The sequence below is a fragment of the Lactuca serriola genome, chromosome 3, assembly GCF_051521515.1.
Source record: "Lactuca serriola cultivar US96UC23 chromosome 3, Lser_US96UC23_V15, whole genome shotgun sequence".
Classification (NCBI taxonomy): domain Eukaryota; kingdom Viridiplantae; phylum Streptophyta; class Magnoliopsida; order Asterales; family Asteraceae; genus Lactuca; species Lactuca serriola.
The window spans coordinates 111,354,797-111,360,796 of NC_136410.1; positions in this window are offsets into that span (position 1 = coordinate 111,354,797).

Consider the following 6,000-nt stretch of genomic DNA (forward strand, 5'->3'; position numbering starts at 1 on the left):
TACTCCAAAGTGTATACATCAACAAAATTTCCCATTGAGGCAACCGAGAATTCTCCCTTGACATCTAGATCCCACGAGTAAGAACCAGACGAATCGAATAAAACCACCTCCTGGATGATTTCTCGCAGCTCATCCCATTGAGAACCCGTAACACCGTTTCGTGGATATCTCACAAACGCCTCCAAAATCTGTGTTTTTGAGGACCGATCTGATAAGCACGCCTCTAGATTTGTATCAAGAACAAACAAGTTTATGAAACTTGTTCTTAAAAATATTCGACCCATGCCGATTATCAAGCCAAAACAAAGTATTTCTTCCATTCAGGTAACATACACGTTCTATTATCGTGTTTTGTTTAAAAACGAATATTAATTAATATATGATTTTGAGTGTTGAGTTCTAACAAGATAGTTTTATGAAAAATTAAAGTAAAACTATTTTTAGAGTCATTCGGAAAATATTGGAAGTCTTATGAGATTTTAATCAAAAGTCAACTATCGAAATTAACGAAAATATAAAGTTCGAAATAAATAAAAATAATGTTATTGAAAGCTGTAGATTATCTCGTTAGAAACATTTAGGCAAAAAGCCAAAAACCACATTGAAATCCGAGTTATAAGGAAGAATTTATGATCAATCGAAGATCTGCGACAAAACCGACAAAACACTATTTAGCGTAAAAAGTGAATTTTCAATAAACTACTTTTTAGCTTTAGTAATCTAAATGAAAGTCGTATTATTCGTTAAACCAAGAATTTTCATAAAAAGAACGTCAAAATCTAATATTGTATGAGGAAGTTATGATTTTTCTAAGTTTCGGTATAACAGTATACAGCTCAAAACTAGAAATAAAGATCGAGTGATTTTTAGCCGACACAACCTAAACGATAATAGAAGGTGTCGTCAATAGTAGTACAACGGTAAAAGACAGACGAAAATAGACGTCGGATGAAGAAGTTATGAATTTTTAACGGATTTTTCTGTCCCGGTCTGTTAAAAATAATAATACTAAAAATAAAGTCAAAATTAGCCAACGGAGTCTAAAGGAAAGTTGTAGAGTATAATCTCACCTACGCGTGCATATAAAAACGTCGAAAACGAAGCTCGTATGCGAAAGTTATGAATTTTTGAAGTTTTGGCACAAAATTCGAGAAATTTCGCATACACATGGCCTAGAATTAGCCACGTCACCCGCCTCTCGCATCTGCTTCATGTCCGACACGTGTTGTCGGCTCCTCGCATCCGAAGTGCAACCCAATCCGGATCCAACGCGTGTCATCGCGGTGGAGGCATCCGAACCGAGACGCGTGTCTCGCCTCCTGTCCGACGCCTGGCCCTCCCCCTCGCCTGCGAAGCTGTCGGGTGGCTTCTTCTTCCCTCGGATCCGAACCCTCGCAATGTATAAAAGGGAGGTGTGAACCCTCCCGGTTTTGGTTAGAATTTTGCACAGTTTTACACCCTAAACTTTATTTTAAGCTACTTTTAAACCCCCGAAGCCCCGAGATAACACCTAACACCTGAAAAACGTCTCGAAGTGCCCGAAGACCCCGAGAAATTTATCTTTTGGGTTTGAAGCTCAACCCTTGCAAGGCCCGGTTTTCAATAAAGCTCTCGGTTTTTATCAAAGAAAGTTAATTATAGAAACGAAGTGTTGCCCAAATTACTATTTTAACCTCCGGTTATTTCACGGTGAGTTTAAATTATAGGAATAGTTATATGTTATGTGTTATATGTGCACTATGCTTTCCCATGTTATTATGATAATGAGCTATACCTTTGACCACAAAGTGAATGACTAAGCATCACTTGGGTATTGATATGTAGCCTTTGACCATGAAGTGAATGAGTAAGCATCACTTTGGCATTGGCAGAATGCTGGATAAGGCTGAAAGCCTATAAATTCTAGCAAAATATTAATTCAGAAATCATTTATTTTTTATGCCACATAGGCAGAAGACGTATTGTTGTATATCAAGTTGAAATTGATGTATCTCATTGATTGTAAATCTTTGAATCGGATCATTTGTTGATATGGAAAGTTTGTCACATGATTCACATATGCCTTTGTTCTTCTTTGTTCCTCTTTGCTTCTATCATATTGGTATATATATATGATAGAACGTTATATTGTATCTATTTTTGAACTCACTAAGCATCACCGCTTATCCCTCTCAGTGTTTAACTATTGCAGGTAATAAGTATCCAGTATAGACACATACTGTTGGAATATATAGAATAGTTAATAATATTACTTTTGTATTTAGTAATCGTGTATGTATAAAATTATAATTTCCTGGGTAGTTATAAAATATACTAAAACTTAGTCGGTTTGTATCCAGTCTTGTGTAATTAAACTATCAATGTAAAATGTTGTTTATGAATATGCATGTAGCATGTTTTGAAGTAATATGATGTAGTTTTATAGAGGGGTTCTCACAATCACGGTATCAGAGCAGTAGTTTAAGTGAACTAAATACCACGGATTGATATTTAGACTTAAACCGTCAGAAGTTCAATATATGAACGGATTCATTGTAAGTATATGGATACAAACCATAGGAAAGACTTAAGTAAAGTATTAAGTAATAATAAATCCTAATATTCTAAAATACTATGTTACTCCAAATTTTCAGAACAATGGCTGAACAGGAAGGTAGCTATACACCAGATGTGGGTGGAGATCCTCATCCTGATGAAATAAATACTATCCCCTCGTGAGGAGTGAATCTTGGGTAAACTTACTGGTGTTATTCGAAAGACTCTCAAAGAACACAAAAAGAATGGTGATAAAGGCAAAGAGAAAGCCATCGGAGAATCTTCAAAAGGGGAGGTGAAACGTCCCTCATTTAAAACTTTCAAGAGTAGTGGTGCTATAGAGTTTTCAGGTGCCCTTAATCCCATTGTTGTTCTTACCTGGATCCAGAACACGGAAAAAGATTTTGTATCTCTCATATGATTAATGAAGATAAGGTTAATTATGCTTCTGCAATGTTCAGCGGAGAAGCCTTGGTCTGGTGGGAAGCAACATTTGAAGCTCTCAACGAGTATGACCAGGAGAATTTATCTTGGGGAATGTTCAAAACTCGCTTGCTAGAAAAATATTGTCCTCTGGACATGAGGAGAACATTGGAGAAAAAATTCCTCAAACTTAAATAAGAAGGAATGATCGTGAATGAATATGAAGCTCAATTCAATCAAAAAGTACAGTTTGCTACAAAGTATATTCCAACTGAAGACGATAAAATTCAGTTATTCATGGAGGGATTACGATATGAAATCCACGACTTCGTGAGCAATCGGGATGTTCTATCATTTGATAAAGCTGTTGAGTATGCCCGAAAGCCCGAGCATGACTTAGAAATACGTGGTGCCATTTTTTCTGTACCGAAGCATCCACGTATTGATCGAACTATTCCTGTTTCCTTTATTCCACCAGCTCAATCTATTCGAACTGATCCTTGCAAATAAGTGCAATCTCATAATACCCCCGTGCCTGTGGTAGATCACAATCTTTTTCTCTTCAATTACTATTGTGTCGAAATTGTGGAAAGAATCATCCGGGAGAATTCTGATTAGAAAAAGGATCAATGGTTTGTTATGGATGTGGAGAAATAGGCCACATGAAGTCCATTTGCCCGATGGAGAATGTTACATGCTTTGCTTGTTATGTTGTTGGCCATAGGAAGCGCTTATGCCCTACTCTTACTAGCCAAGTGGCGGGAAGTCAAGCTTCTGTTCAACAACCGACGAGGATTCAATCTTTCATTCAATAACCAAAGAGTACTCCGACTAAAAAGGAGGAGGTGACAAAAGCTAAAGGTCGTGTATTTCAGATTACCACGGAGGAGGCACGTAAAGACCCAAATGTTGTGACCGGTATATTTCTTGTCAACTCTAGACCTGCTCACATCTTATTTGATTCTGGTGCCTCGGATTCTTTTGTGTCTCATGAGTTTGCGCATTCCTTTCAAATTGCTTGCTATGCACTCGTGCAACCATTTCATGTAGATACTGCGGGAAGTATATCATTAGTTGTTGATAAAATTCTATAGGGATTGTGTGGTAGAAATTGAAGGCTATAATTTTCTTGCTAACCTGATTCCTATCTCCTTGCCCAACTTTGATATTATTTTTGGCATGGATTTGTTGTCAAAGAACCATGCAGAACTCTTGTGCTATGAAAACATAGTACATATTCCCATTGAAAGGGAGAATCCTATTTATGTCTACGGTGAACAAAGACTTAAAATCGTAAAAATAGTTTATTTCCTAAAAGCTCGTAAATTCATATCAAAGGGATGTTCTATTTATCTAGCCTACACCGTTGATATCTCAAAAGAGGAGAAGAAAACTGTAAATGACGTTCCTGTTTTTTTTTTTTTTTTTTTGTTAATGAATATCTTGATGTTTTCCCTGATGATTTGCCTGGACTACCTTCGGATAGGCAAGTAGAATTCTGAATTGATCTTGTACCTGGTGATGCTCCAATTGCAAAGACTCCTTATCGTCTTGCACCATCTGAGATTAAGGAAATGATGATCCAACTGCAGGAATTACTTAACGAAGGTTTTATTCAACCGAGTACCTCTCCGTGGGGTGCTCCAGTATTGTTTGTCAAGAAGAAGGACGGTTTGATGCGAATGTGTATTGATTACCATGAGCTAAATAAGGTAACTATCAAGAACAAGTACCCAGTACCTCACATTGACAATTTAGTTGATCAACTTCAAGGTGATAGCTATTTCTCGAAGATTGATTTGAAATCTGGCGATCATCAGTTGAAAGTATACGAGCAGGATGTACCGAAGATTGCTTTCCGTATGCGTTATGGGCATTTTGAATTCCTTTTCATGCCATTTGGTTTGACAAATGCTCCTGCCATATTTATGGATATGATGAATCGGGTATGCCGTCCAATGCTCGATAAATCTGTCATTGTATTTATTGATGATATTCTAATCTATTCCAAGTTTGAAGTTGATCATGCCATTTATATTCATGAAATATTAGAACTTCTTCGAAAGGAGAAACTATATGCTAAATTCTCGAAATATGAATTTTGGCTTCGCCAAGTTCAATTTCTCGGCCATGTGATTTCTGGTGACGGTATATCCGTAGATCCTACCAAAATTGAATCCATTCAGAATTGGAAAGCGCCTTGTAATGCTTCTGAAATTTGCAGTTTCTTGGGTCTCGCGGGGTATTACCGGAGATTCATTAAAGATTTTTCATGTATAGTTGTACCTCTCACAATTCTTACACGAAAGGAAGCAAAGTTCGAATGGAGTGAAGCCCAAGAAAAAGCTTTCTCAACTTTAAAATATCTTTTGACTCATGCTCCAATCTTATCACTTCCAGAAGGTGATAATGATTTCTTCGTGTATAGAGATTCTTCAAGATTGGGACTCGATTGTGTGCTGAAGCAACGTGGTAAATTGATAGCCTATGCCTCAAGACAACTGAAAGATTATGAAAATAATTATCCCACTCATGACCTCGAACTCGCTGCAGTAGTGTCTGCCCTAAAACTTTGGAGACATTATCTTTTTGGTACAAAATGTTAATTGTTTACCGACCACAAAAGTCTCAAGTATATATTCAGTCAGCAAACATTAAATATGAGACAACATCGAGCCATGAAGCTAATCAAAGACTATGACTGTGAAATCCTGTTTCATCCTGGAAAAGCCAATGTAGTTGTCGATGCTCTTAGCAGGAAGGTTTATCATAATAGTGTATGTTATGTTATTACCCACACTACCGTAAAGTTCACTATTCTTGATGAACTAGAAAAATGGCAAGAGAGGCCTGAAAGTCAGAAAATGTGAAGAATGAAGGGATGATACATTATGATGATATCTTACTTGATGATCCACGTGGACTGAAAATATTTAAGAATCGACTATGAATTCCAAAGATTGGTGGCTTAAGACAGAAGATTTTAGATGAAGCTCATAAGTATAAACTGTCAATACATCCTGGTACAAGTAATTAGTATGC